Below are 14,207 nucleotides of genomic sequence, written 5' to 3'. Positions count from 1 at the left end.
TAATCTCACTAAGCATCAGAGAATTCATACAGGAGACAAACCCTATCAGTGTGTGGAATGTGGGAAGAGCTTCAGTTGGAGCTCCCATCTCACTTACCATCAGAGAATTCATACAGGTGAGAAACCCTATCAGTGTGTGGAATGTGGAAAGAGCTTCAGTCAGAGCTCCCATCTCACTAACCATCAGAGAATTCATACAGGGGAGAAACCCTATCAGTGTGTGGAATGTGGAAAGAGCTTCAGTCAGAGTTCTGATGTCACTAAGCATCAGAGAATTCATACAGGGGAGAAACCCTATCAGTGTTTGGAATGTGGAAAGAGCTTCAGTCACAGCCATGATCTCTCTTCCCATCAAAGAATTCATACAGGGGAGAAACCCTATCAGTGTGGGGAATGTGGAAAGAGCTTCAATCAGAGCTCCTCTCTCACTTCCCATCAAAGAATTCATACAGGGGAAAAACCCTATCGGTGCATGGAATGTGGAAAGAGCTTCAGTCACGGCCAAAGTCTGAATTCCCATCAAAGAATTCATACAGGGGAGAAACCCTATCATTGTGGGGAATGTGGAAAGAAATTCATTACAAGCTCCAGTCTCACTTCCCATCAGAGAATTCATACAGGAGAGAAACCCTATCAGTGTGGGGAATGTGGAAAGAGCTTCAGCAAGAGCTCGGAACTCACTTCCCATCAGAGAAATCATACAGGAGAGAAACCCTATCAGTGTGGGGAATGTGGAAAGAGCTTCAGGCAGAGCTCGGATCTCACTTCCCATCAGAGAATTCATACAGGGGAGAAACCCTATCATTGTGTGGAATGTGGAAAGAAATTCATTACAAGCTCCAGTCTCACTTCCCATCAGAGAATTCATACAGGGGAGAAACCCTATCAGTGTGGGGAATGTGGAAAGAAATTCATTACAAGCTCCAGTCTCACTTCCCATCAGAGAATTCATACAGGAGAGAAACCCTATCAGTGTGGGGAATGTGGAAAGAGCTTCAGCAAGAGCTCGGAACTCACTTCCCATCAGAGAAATCATACAGGAGAGAAACCCTATCAGTGTGGGGAATGTGGAAAGAGCTTCAGGCAGAGCTCGGATCTCACTTCCCATCAGAGAATTCATACAGGGGAGAAACCCTATCAGTGTGGGGAATGTGGAAAGAAATTCATTACAAGCTCCAGTCTCACTTCCCATCAGAGAATTCATACAGGAGAGAAACCCTATCAGTGTGGGGAATGTGAAAAGAGCTTCAGTCACAGCTCTGATGTCACTAAGCATCAGAAACTTCATACAGGGGAGAAACCCTATCAGTGTGGGGAATGTGGAAAGAAATTCATTACAAGCTCCAGTCTCACTTCCCATCAGAGAATTCATACAGGAGAGAAACCCTATAAGTGTGGGGAATGTGAAAAGAGCTTCTGGGTGAGCTCTGATCTCACTAAGCATCAGAGAATTCATACAGGGGAGAAACCCTATCAGTGTGGGGAATGTGGAAAGAGCTTCAGGCAGAGCTCGGATCTCACTTCCCATCAGAGAATTCATACAGGGGAGAAACCCTATCAGTGTGGGGAATGTGGAAAGAGCTTCAATAAGAACTCCAATCTCACTTCCCATCAGAGAATTCATACAGGAGAGAAACCCTATCAGTGTGGGGAATGTGGAAAGAGCTTCAGTCAGAGCTCCAGTCTCAGTTCCCATCAGAGAATTCATACAGGGGAGAAACCCTATCAGTGTGGGGAATGTGGAAAGAGCTTCAGGCAGAGCTCGGATCTCACTTCCCATCAGAGAATTCATACAGGGGAGAAACCCTATCATTGTGTGGAATGTGGAAAGAAATTCATTACAAGCTCCAGTCTCACTTCCCATCAGAGAATTCATACAGGGGAGAAACCCTATCAGTGTGGGGAATGTGGAAAGAAATTCATTACAAGTTCCAGTCTCACTTCCCATCAGAGAATTCATACAGGAGAGAAACCCTATCAGTGTGGGGAATGTGAAAAGAGCTTCAGCAAGAGCTCGGAACTCACTTCCCATCAGAGAAATCATACAGGAGAGAAACCCTATCAGTGTGGGGAATGTGGAAAGAGCTTCAGGCAGAGCTCGGATCTCACTTCCCATCAGAGAATTCATACAGGGGAGAAACCCTATCAGTGTGGGGAATGTGGAAAGAGCTTCAATAAGAACTCCAATCTCACTTCCCATCAGAGAATTCATACAAGGGAGAAACCCTATTAGTGTGGGGAATGTGGAAAGAAATTCATTACAAGCTCCAATCTCACTTCCCATCAGAGAATTCATACAGGAGAAAAACCCTATCAGTGTGGGGAATGTGGAAAGAGCTTCAGTCAGAGCTCCAATCTCAGTTCCCATCAGAGAATTCATACAGGGGAGAAACCCTATCAGTGTGGGGAATGTGGAAAGAGCTTCAGTCACAGCTCTGCTGTCACTAAGCATCAGAAACGTCATACAGGGGAGAAACCCTTCATTCTATTGCTTTAGGAGCCTTGTTAATACGCACCTTTTTAACCAGGCCTTTGGCTGATTGACATCTAAGGCCCTTTTAAAATGTGGTGGGGAGTTGAGTTATCATGTGTATTTTGTGTTTTTATGTTGTAATCGTCCTGAGACATGTGGGAACAGGAGTCTACACTTAGAGGCTGAGGGGGTTTTGCCCCCCAATGATATATTTGAGGGGGCCACTCCCCCAGTTGATAGGCATTGCTATTCCAATGGCGTGCATGCGTCATGTGTTTGATTGTGCAAAGCAGGCCTTACCTGTCCCCCACCAATATTTGTTCAAGTTGGCACCCCTGGGTCGGGTGGTAGACAAATTAAATAAATACATAAATCACCTTCCTTTGCACATGTTTCAGCCTGTCAATATCTTTATGTTTTATCATTTTTAATATTTATGTGCCTTTCATCTAAAGATTTCACAACAGAAACATACAGGATAAAAGCATGGCTTTCTCAAAAACAAGAAAAGCCAGAGAAATCTCTCCTCCCCTTTTTCTGGATGGAGTTACAAACTTTGTTGATCAGGGAACAGCTGTGGAAATAGTGCATCTTGATTTCAGTAAGGCTTTTGACGAAGTCCCCCATAATATTTTTGTGATTAAGCTTCTAAAATGTGGTCTGAATGAGGAAACTCTTAGGTGGATTTGACTGACCGAACCCAAACAGTCCTCCTCCATGGTTCCTCGTCATCCTGGGGGTAAGTGACAAGAGGGGTGCTGCAGGGTTCTGTCCTGGGCCCATTGTTGTTCAACGTCTTTATGAACGACCTGGATGAAGGAACTGAGGGGGTGCTCATCCCATTTGCAGACGACACCAAACGGGGAGCGGAGGCCAATGTGGCAGAAGGCAGAATGAAGCAACCAGAAATCACCTCAACCCGATGGACTGGTGACCCCCTCCTCCTTTTCCTCTCCCCCAAGCCATCAATACAGCTAACACGATCAATATTCCCCCCAGCCTCACACCTCCACAGAGATCCCCACCCAACACCAGTCCAGGTACATAAAAAGACACTCCCCATTACCCAACAATCTACAACTCACTCTCAGCACCCCTCCCCACGCCTTACTAAGTAAAATAATTCCCCTTGTTGCCAGGATTTTTAAGGTACCAGTGAGCCACTCCAATTGTGTCCCAGAATTGACAGACGCAGCAGTGGGGAAAAAGAAAGTGATATTTATTGCTGAGCAATAAGAGACCCAGTGGAATCCTTTCCCAAAGACTGGGCCCCGGGCTCCAGCGCCCTGAGGCTTTATACCTGAGTACATACATGACATAAGCCATACAATCGCACACAGCAGCAAAAAGAAAACCAATGAGCGCATTCAAGCCTTGCCCCCTGATCATGTAAAGAGTTCCCTCCCAACGTCTGCTTTTTCAGTCTGAACATGCATTTAACCTTTCCCCTGATTTATGGTAAGAAGGAAGAAGAAGGAACTTTGGCCCTTACGCTCCTAGGCGGCCATCTGCTATACCGGGACATTCTGCGGTTAGCATCTTCCTGTTTGAGCTACTCGGGACCCTGTCTGGACAGGGGGGAAAGTGCCAGCACAGCAGATTTATTGCTTCCCCCTTATGTTAGCGAGACATTGAGAAGAACAAGGGAAGCGAACTGGGGCAGAGTTCATTTCGGATTCTTCCGATCTAAGCAATTTGCTATAAGCTTTTGCAGAAGCCGTCATGATTCAAACATGGATTATATAAAAATCATTATAAGGATATATGGTTATATGGCTAACTGATTATATGAAAAGCATAAGGGTAGAATTCCTCCAGGTGGTCCTGCTTCACCCTAACCTCAATAAAACAATCCACAGACAGGCTAAAATCTGACAAACCTACAGCACATTGGGGCTGCCAGAGGATATCAACACCCTCATCCCTACCCCAACTTACCAGTGTTGTTAATGACATTAGCAACATTGCTTATGGACCCTATGTGGAGTTTGGAACTGACAGGGTTAAAACTCTGTGGTGTCCTGTATCTGGGAGGGGCCTGACGCAGGGCCGGACGTCACAGGCTTTGTCTGTCTTTGTGTTGTTGTTCAGAGTTGCTTTCACTTCTGACTGAGACTGAGAGACGCAGCTCAGCTCAGAGGCTGCGTGTGTGCTTTTGGAGCACGGGAAAGATGCCGGAAAGCTCCAATGGAATGTGACTGATTTATGGCTTGTAAATAAACGCTTCTAGAGATAAGAACGAACTGTCTCTGGACTTGATTTATCCCTCTATCTCACACGGACGGCAGGACCGCTGTGACTCTTCTCTTCCTGCTCAGGTCGGCCTCAAGCCCCAAGCAGAGCTGCGCTGGGGAAGCCTGACTGGACGCAGGATTAATTTCCCCAAAATATCCAACATAGGCATCACAAAGATGGTTGGAGGATGGATGGCGGCCAACAGATTGAGGTTGAATCCTGTCAAGACAGAAGTACTGTTTCTGGGGGACAGGAGGCGGGCAGGTGTGGAGGACTCCCTGGTCCTGAATGGGGTAACTGTGCCCCTGAAGGACCAGGTGCGCAGCCTGGGAGTCATTTTGGACTCTCAGCTGTCCATGGAGGCACAGGTCAAATCTGTGTCCAGGGCAGCTGTTTACCAGCTCCATCTGGTACGCAGGCTGAGACCCTACCTGCCCATGGACTGCCTCGCCAGAGTGGTGCATGCTCTGGTTATCTTCCGCTTGGACTACTGCAATGCGCTCTGGGTGGGGCTATCTTTGAAGCTGACCCGGAAACTACAACTAATCCAGAATGCGGCATCATCTAGCCACAATAAACACCTATATGACTACATAGGGGATAATTTCTGCAACCCACCCCCCACTCTTTAACCCAAATCTAATTTTAACCTCTAGGTCAGCGCAATTTCACTGGTTTGATAGACAATACAAGATGAGAGACACAGGGCAACCCGGACGGGCTGGCATGGAATCACCCTATATAGTAGATAAGCAAGATGGCTAGCTTAAAAGCAATTGCATTAAATGTGAGGGGGTTGGGAAACCCCATCAAAAGAAAATGCATCACCTTGTATGTAAACACCATGAAACCACACATCGCCTTCCTACAATAAATACACAACCCTCCCAAACTCCTGAGCCATCCCTACTTCAGTCAACAATGAGTTGCACCTGGCTCAGCGAAGTCCTGTGGAGTAGCCATACTACTCAGTAGAGTCCTGAACTTCAAAGCCGCAACAGTCCTCAAAGGCAAAAGAGGCAGACTCATTTTTGCTAAAAGGACACTAGATGGCAAAATTAAACTGACAACTGGCTCCATATATGCCCCAAACTTGAAAAAGCTAGAGTTCATCCAAAACACATTAAACAAGTTCCTCTCCTCCGAAGGGGAAGCAATTCTGGGGGGGGGGGTGACCTCAACCTAAATATGAAAAGCATATCCCTGAAAGACACCCCCCCTACAACCCCATGGGCAACCTTCCTCCGAAGGAAACCCCCAACAATTAGGGACTCTTACAAGTTGCTAAAAGCATCCCTTAAAAAACAAACCCCCTTAAAAGTTAGCAAGACAGAACAAGACATCACGGCCCTCTCATCACGCTACAAACAAACAGGATCTAAAAAAGTCCTTAAAGCTATAGAACAAAAACGGAGAGAACTAGATTCCCTAGAAATCAACAAAACAATGATCAGCATTCCATACTCTAAACAACGCTTCTGTGAGTATGGAGGGGAAAGTCCCCCATGGGTCCGTGCGGTCAGTAAAAGAAGGAAATTCCCGCCAAGCAATTTGGAGCAAAACAGCAGCCAGTAGACTGAGATCCTTTCTGGTTGCGCAACAGGTTCAAGAGCAGTGAGGGAACCCAGAGCAATGGGGCGACATTGACTTTTAAAGCTTCCCACCATATCCCAGAATGCAGTTCGTACAGCATCATCAATACGTCATTGCTACACCACTAAAACGTCAGAAAGGGGAGGGTTACACAAGATTAACATAAGGAAAATGAGTCAGTGCAAGACCCAAGGATAGGATTAGCATAGGCAAAGAAGTCTCAAGTACCCACCACCCAAAAGTACAACAGAACTTCCTTGGCATGTCTGGACCCCTTGGCAAGTCTGGGGATGGGATGAGGCTTTCCAATAATCAGCTCAGCAATTGTCACCTCTGGGCACTTCCTGGAGTTGAGTTGATTTGATATGATTTATAAAGTGAGATATCTTCCCTGAGCTGTCAAGGCAAAAGGATACATTCATGGACTTCCATGGACCAGAGGGAAATGTGGCGTCTGGACTAGTTGAAACGTTAACAGTTCCTGGTGCAGGGGTGCCACTCACCTGGCCAGTGGACAGGGCTCACGGGTAATGGGTCCGGATGCGAGGGGGGTCCCCTCCAGACCCACCACTGAAATGGTGAGGGGGGGTCACCCATGCCAGTTGATCCTTAAGGCAGGGATGAAGGCCCTGATGGAAGTGGAACCGTCAGGCAGCTGCATAGCAGGGTGTCCCCAGCCCACCAACGGAGCTCTGCGGCGGACTCAGTAACTGGGCAAGCCCCCTGCCGGAGGTTCTGCAGGGCCATCTCATCCGCCAGGGCACGATTCAGCTCCCCGAATGTGCCCTCCAGGGTGGCAATGAAGGGTGGCAATTCATCCAAATTCCCCAGCAGATGGTCGCTGGCCTCAAGGTACGGAGAGACCCGAGAAAGTGCCGGGCCCACGAAGAGGCTGACCATAAAGAACACGCGGCTCCGTGGGGTGGGAAAGTCTGCTGCACAGGTGGCGGACATCAGCCAACACTGGCTGACAAAGCCTCGAAGGGCCCCATGTGTTGAGCTTGTTTGGAGGTTCTCGCAGGGGAGCGCCCTATATACAGTTCAATTCGTGCTAGTATACTAAACTCCATAATCCAGCCTATGGCTGACAAACCAGTAGACCTACAGCTTGCCTGGGTTCTTCAAGATGTGGATCCTTATCTTAGCCTACAGGTTGCTAAATTCCTAACAGCCGTCCTCTCGTACAAGAGACGGAATGGAATGTTAGCTGATTATTGATAGTTATAAGAATTTTCGATAATGACATCAGATATTGATTTTAGCGGAGTGTCTAAATTTTTAATCTTAACCTTAAATTTTTCTTTTGAATTGCCAATATTTGTCCTTGTGAGCTGTGAATTGTGTTATATTACTCGCGGCTTGTACGAGACCGCGGTTTTATTTGATTTGTTTTGTGTGTTGTGCTTTATGATGGGCGTAAAGCCGAATAAACATTTTGATTGATTGGCCCCATGTGTTGGTTTCTATTTCCCTCACTGAGCAGCAACTGCATGTCACAAGACATTGTTTCCATTCCACAGTCCAAGTTCCTGTTGGGTTCCCACGGGAATGGGAGACTGGATGTGACATACACTGGTTTCCTGTTTTTCAGTGTTCTCTCGGTTTCCTTGTGTCGAGAGTAAGTTTCTTCTCTGCTCTCACAGAGGCAAGATGTATGTTTGTGTGTTCTCGGTATAGTTGAGAAATAAAGATTAGCATGTGGCACATGCTGCTTTATCCTTTCGTCTGCGGACTACGCTCTGCTGGGCTAAAGAGAAGACGAGCCAGTACAGGCTCCAGATGGGCCAGAGCTCGACAAATCCCAACACCATGCTCCCCCCTGAACCTCTCTGGTTATGGGGCAGGGGAGCAGGTCAGGCTGGGGCCGCTCAAAGTGCTTGAACCTCCCCCTAGAACATAGCTCCCTGGGTGTAGAGGTTCCGCAGCACCCTGGGGAGATCTATAGGCTGGGCTCCGTCCATCTGACCCCCTGGCCGGGACATAGGTTGGCCACAGCAAACTTTTACGGTTTATGGGCGGTCAAAGTCCTGGTGGAGGACATCAGGACCCGGGGGCAAGACGGTGGGGTGGGAGCAGCAATGGGAATCCGGAAGCCAGGAGTCAAGAATCGGAGAAGATTTACATCCCACTTGCATTACACCTACCTTGAAGTACCCAGTTAGTGTGATGATCTGGGGTTACTAGGTGCTACTAGAAGCAATTTTTTTTATTTTGCATGTCACAAGACATTGTTTCCATTCCACAGTCCAAGTTCCTGTTGGGTTCCCACGGGAATGGGAGACTGGATGTGACATACACTGGTTTCCGGTTTTTCAGTGTTCTCTCGGTTTCTTTGTGTCAAGAGTAAGTTTCTTCTCTGCTCTCACAGAGGCAAGATGTAGGTTTGCGTGTTCTCGGTATAGTTGAGAAATAAAGATTAGCATGTGGCACATACTGCTTTATCCTTTTGCCTGCGGACTACGCTCTGCTGGGCTAAAGAGAAGACGAGCCAGTACAGGCTCCAGATGGGCCAGAGCTGGACAAATCCCAACACCATGCTCCCCCCTGAACCTCTCTGGTTATGGGGCAGGGGAGCAGGTCAGGCTGGGGCCGCTCAAAGTGCTTGAACCTCCCCCTAGAACATAGCTCCCTGGGTGTAGAGGTTCCGCAGCACCCTGGTGAGATCTATAGGCTGGGCTCCGTCCATCTGACCCCCTGGCCGGGACATAGGTTGGCCATAGCAAACTTTTACGGTTTATGGGCGGTCAAAGTCCTGGTGGAGGACATCAGGACCCGGGGGCAAGACGGTGGGGTGGGAGCAGGAATGGGAATCCGGAAGCCAGGAGTCAAGAAACCAAGGGTCCGAGGATCAGGAAGCCAGGAGTCAAGAAGCCCAAGGAAGGAAACGCTTTGCTGTGGCAAAGAGCCAAAGGGAAATGCTGACCTTATATCCCTTTCCGGCTCTTTCTTGCCACCAGGTGCTGTGAGTTACCAATCGGCCTCACCTGTGCAGCCCTGCCTTGCCTCTTCAGAACAAACTTAGGAAAGCCCTAGTCCTGCAAAGCCCTACCGGTCCCAGGGCCTGGCTCCGGCATGCGCTCCGGACAATAACACTACTTCTTCTGGAGTAATATCATGAAATGATGTATCAATGGAAAGATAATATAATCAAGAATGCCATTACCTGTATTCTATCAAAAATTATAGCCAAATAACTAAAAAAGGAAGCACAACTTGCTTAGGTTGACTTGTTATGTGATTCCTAACAAGTTGGTTGTTTTTTTGTCTTCTTTCATTTTGTGAGTTTGAAGAACATAATAGAAGAAAAGAAAAATATGTGAGAAGAAGAATCGGAGAAGATTTACATCCCACTTGCATTACACCTACCTTGAAGCACCCAGTTAGTGTGATGATCTGGGGTTGTGTGACAGCAAAAGGTGTGGGCAGAATTTGCTTCATTAATGGGAATGTAAAACCACCAAATACATAAATACGTCAGCCCAAACTGAAGCCTTCCGCATGTGATCTTTTCCCAGATACTGAAGCATTATTTATTCATTTATTTTATATTTCAACAGGATTCAGCTCCATGTCACTTTCTGAACACGGCCCAGGAGGAAGGAGCGGAACCACTGTATAACAGTGCCCCCAGCTCCCAGCCCCTCAAGGCGGTCCAGAAGGATGCTATGGTTGATGGTATCAAACACCATTGAGAGATCCAGCAGAACTAGGAAACAGCTCTCACCTTTGTCCCTAGCCCGCCAGACATCATCCACCAGTGCGACCAAGGCAGTTTCAGTCCCATGATGAGGCCTGAATCCCGACTGGAAGGGATCCAAATGGTCCGCTTCTTCCAGGCGTGCCTGGAGTTGTTCAGCAACCGCTCGCTCAATCACCTTGCCCAGGAATGGAAGATTTGAGACTGGGCGATAGTTGGCCATTGTGGCCGCATCTAAAGATGGTTTTTAAAGAAGCAGTTTAATAACCGCCTCTTTCAGCGGGTCTGGAAAGTCTCCCTCACGGAGGGAAGCAGTGTGGTGTAGTGGTTAAGAGCGGTAGTCTTGTAACCTGGGGAACCGGGTTCGAGTCTCCGCTCCTCCACATGCAGCTGCTGGGTGACCTTGGGCCAGTCACACTTCTCTGAAGTCTCTCAGCCCCACTCACCTCACAGAGGGTTTGTTGTGGGGGAGGAAGGGAAAGGAGAATGTTAGCCGCTTTGAGACTCCTGAAGGGGAGTGAAAGGCGGGATATCAAATCCAAACTCTTCTTCTTCTTTTTTTCACCACCCCACGAAGCCCATCGCCCAGTCCTTCCCGGCTAGCTTTTATAAGCCAGGATGGGCAAGGATCCAGGAGACAGCTGGTTGGTTTCACTCGTCCAAGCAGCCTGTCCACATCCTCGGAGGTAACAGATTGGAATTGATCCCACTCAAGTAAGTCAGTAGAAGCTCATTTTAACAATAACAACAACACAGAAAAACTTACATTTATACTCAAATTAAACTAATCCCCAGCCCCAACTAAACGTTTATCCCACCCCCGAGGGAGGGAACCCCAGGCCAGGGGAACAGAGGGGGAACAAGGTGGGGGCGGTGGGGTTGGACCACCCCGGGTGCCATCCTGAGGGGGGTGACATTCGTCCTGCCGCCCGCCCGCCCGCGCCCGCAACTCCAAGCGTGCCCCGAGCCTTCGAGGGAAGGGGGAGCTGCGCTGATGTGTCGCTTTGCCCTCTCCCCTCCCTGCCTGGCTGGCTCTGCGCCATTCAAAGGGAAGAAATGCAATTTGCCTGATTTTGTTACCCTCCCTTGAAAAGAAAAAAACAGAGGACACGCAGCAGGCTTTAATGATGATTGCAAGTGAGTAGCAGCAGCAGCCCAGAGCTGGACGGACCCTCGGAGAGGGCCAGGGCCGTCTTTACTGGGGGGGGGCAAGGGGTGGGGGCCAGGGGCTGCCACTGAAGCGGCCTAAGCTCTTAACCATCTACCTGTTAAGAAGTAATAAATTATTTTGATCAAGCTAGAAAAACAAAATACATATATACCCAGGTATTACTGAGATGTATACCTACTTTATCTCTAAAGGACTTGAGACTGGGTGTGCTCATTCACCAAAGATGTGCCAGCAGCTGCGCTTGTCAAACGGTTGCAGGAATTTGTGTCTAGGTTGGGGGGGGAGGGGTTGCCCCTCCAGCAGACATCATGCACATGCAGCCCACCCCCAAAATCAACACCATCACTTTTGTGACTTGCCCCCACAAAACACTTCATCGCAGTTTCTACCTCTCTATTCAAAGGGCCTCTGCTGCACGATACCAAATGTAAGAATTCGCTGATCAATGTCTCTATGTACTGGCTCACTGGGGAAACTTCAGAAATTCATCTCGACCTGTGAGCTCAGCTCCTCAGCAGCCCCTCTGCCTGAGCGATAATCCCTGGCCTCCTGAGACCTGAGTGCCAGAGAGGTAGCCATGCCAGAAAGAACAAACCCAGAGGAAGACAAAAGGGTGTGATGAACTTGGCTGGGAAACAGGGAAATGTAAAGATCTCTTTTGTGACACTCGCTGGGTGTTTGGTGGAGGGCAAGGGGAACCATGGGGCAGGGTCCAGGATGCTCAGATTACTGCCACCAGATGTAGGAGTGATGTAGTTTTTTTTGGGGGGGGGTGTAACCTGGGGATGAGCAGCTAATAAAACTTTGGGTTCTCTTTTGTTCCGGGCTTCCATCCTGTTCCACCTGGTGGCAGGTGGGAGTCCTGTCGCGACAGTCTTCAATCCAGACCAATTTGCTCTGCTATTCCTGCCCGGTGTCCTTGTTTTTTGTCCAAGGGAGCCTCAGATTTCTCCGTTAGCAATTCTCCACGGTGCCGTGCACTGAAAATAACTAAATTTGGGGGAATGGGCAGATCTTTGCACCCTGGAGGGGGCTTGGACTCCCGAGCGCAGCCAAGCCTAGGATGGGGTCTGCGCAGAAAGTGAGGGGTGGAGACCCCTGCGGGCAAGGAAAGGCAACCAGCGCTGGGCTTCCCTGGGCTTCCCCTTGACAAGCGCCTGGGAGGAGGGCGGGGGGGGGGTCCAGCCCTGGGGGTCTTGACGGAAAAATCCGAGGGCTCCCTTGGACAAAAAGAAAGACAGCAACCAGGATAACTTGGAGCAAAACAGCAGCCTGTGGGCTTGGTCTTGATTGATCTGTTGCAACAGGGGGCTCCCCTCACTTGCAGGAGAGGGGAGGGACCCAGAAAAATGGTGTGCAAGACCTTATAAAGACTTTTGAAATTGCCACCCTGTAGATCAAGACCACCCCCAGAAACATCATACATACCTCACAGAAGGGGTGTAACCTAAGACCACCCCTCAGATACATCACACCTACATCACAAAAAAGGCGGTCTTAAAACAGAAATTTGAATGTTGTTTTTCTCCTGCCCTTGTTTATCTCCTGTCTGGCAGGTTACTTGATTGGATTGCCTGGGAAGCCTGGCCAGTCTTTTGTAATGATATATACTTAGTTCCTGGGCTCACACCCTATTCAAACACAGACATACCCTTAAGACAGGATTTGTGAAGGAAAAGACGATGGGGAGGCTTTATTCCGCAGGGACCCGCGGGCTCCGCTCAAGCAGCTGGGGGACTGAGCAGCCTCACACCTATAATAATAATAATAATAATAATAATTTATTATTTATACCCCGCCCATCTGGCTGGGCCTCCCCAGCCACTCTGGGCGGCTTCCATAAAAACCAAAAATACAGTAAAATGTCACACGTTAAAAACTTCCCTGAACAGGGCTGCCTTAAGATGTCTCCTGAATGTCAGGTAGTTGTTTATCCCAGCCCCTCTAGACGGTCCAGAAGGATGCTATGGTCGATGGTATCAAACGCCGCTGAGAGATCCAGCAGAACTAGGAAACAGCTCTCACCTTTGTCCCTAGCCCGCCAGAGATCATCAACCAGTGCGACCAAGGCAGTTTCAGTCCCATGATGAGGCCTGAATCCCGACTGGAAGGGATCCAAATGGTCCGCATCCTCCAGGCGTGCCTGGAGTTGTTCAGCAACCACTCGCTCAATCACCTTGCCCAAGAATGGAAGATTTGAGACCGGGCAATAGTTGGCCATCGTGGCCGCATCTAAAGATGGTTTTTTAAGAAGCGGTTTAATAACCGCCTCTTTCAGCGGGTCTGGGAAGGCTCCCTCACGGAGGGAAGCATTCACCACCCCATGAAGCCCATCGCCCAGCCCTTCCCGGCTAGCTTTTATAAGCCAGGATGGGCAAGGATCAAGGAGACAGGTGGTTGGTTTCACGCGTCCAAGCAGCCTGTCCACATCCTCGGAGGTAACAGATTGGAACTGATCCCACGCAATTTGACTAGACAGAACTCTAGCACTCTCCCGCCCCGGCCATGCTCCCACGGTGGCGTCTACCTCTTCCCGAATCTGGGCGATTTTATCTAGATTACCTAGATTTTCCCGTAACAGCAGGAACACCAGGCTGAATGCCAACCCAGCAGAAGCCGAGCAGTCAATATGGGGGGGGGGGACATAAAAAAATCCGCACCAGGTGCCACCTGACCTTGCTAGGCCTCTGCAGGGCAAAGGTCTCCCTTGGGAGGTGGGGGACTCTCCTTCCTTGGAGATTTCTCAGCAGAGATCGGACGGCCATCTGCCATGGATGCTTTCGCTGAGATTCCTGCCTAGCTGGGGTTGGACTGGATGATCCTAGGACCCCATTCTATCCTCCCCTTCCTAAATTCTAGGATGAGTTTCCTTCCTTCCTGCAAAGCCCTTTTCCCTGCAAACTGTTCCTCCGGCTTCTGGCCAAGGGAAGGAGATGCTCTGAGCCCAACCGATAGCCTCGCCCCCCAAAGGATATCTGGGCATTGAGGGAGCCAGGGGGGCAGCTGCCCCCCCCAAATCCATAGAAAAAGAAGAATCT

At 49.0% G+C, this 14,207-nt stretch overlaps 1 long non-coding RNA gene across 1 annotated transcript in view; it reads right to left on the bottom strand.

The window, feature by feature from the left end:
* Positions 1-2,591: 2,591 nt before the first annotated feature.
* Positions 2,592-14,207, bottom strand: part of LOC308579523 — a 42,176-nt gene continuing 30,560 nt past the window's right edge. Inside the window, exon 2 of the long non-coding RNA XR_014004516.1 lies at positions 2,592-2,773. This is a non-coding gene — a long non-coding RNA (uncharacterized lncRNA). The remainder of the gene's footprint in view (positions 2,774-14,207) is intronic.

This window comes from Podarcis bocagei (genome assembly GCF_964188305.1).
Source record: "Podarcis bocagei genome assembly, contig: HAP1_SCAFFOLD_119, whole genome shotgun sequence".
In the NCBI taxonomy this organism is placed as follows: domain Eukaryota; kingdom Metazoa; phylum Chordata; class Lepidosauria; order Squamata; family Lacertidae; genus Podarcis; species Podarcis bocagei.
This window is presented reverse-complemented; position numbering and strand designations above follow the sequence as displayed.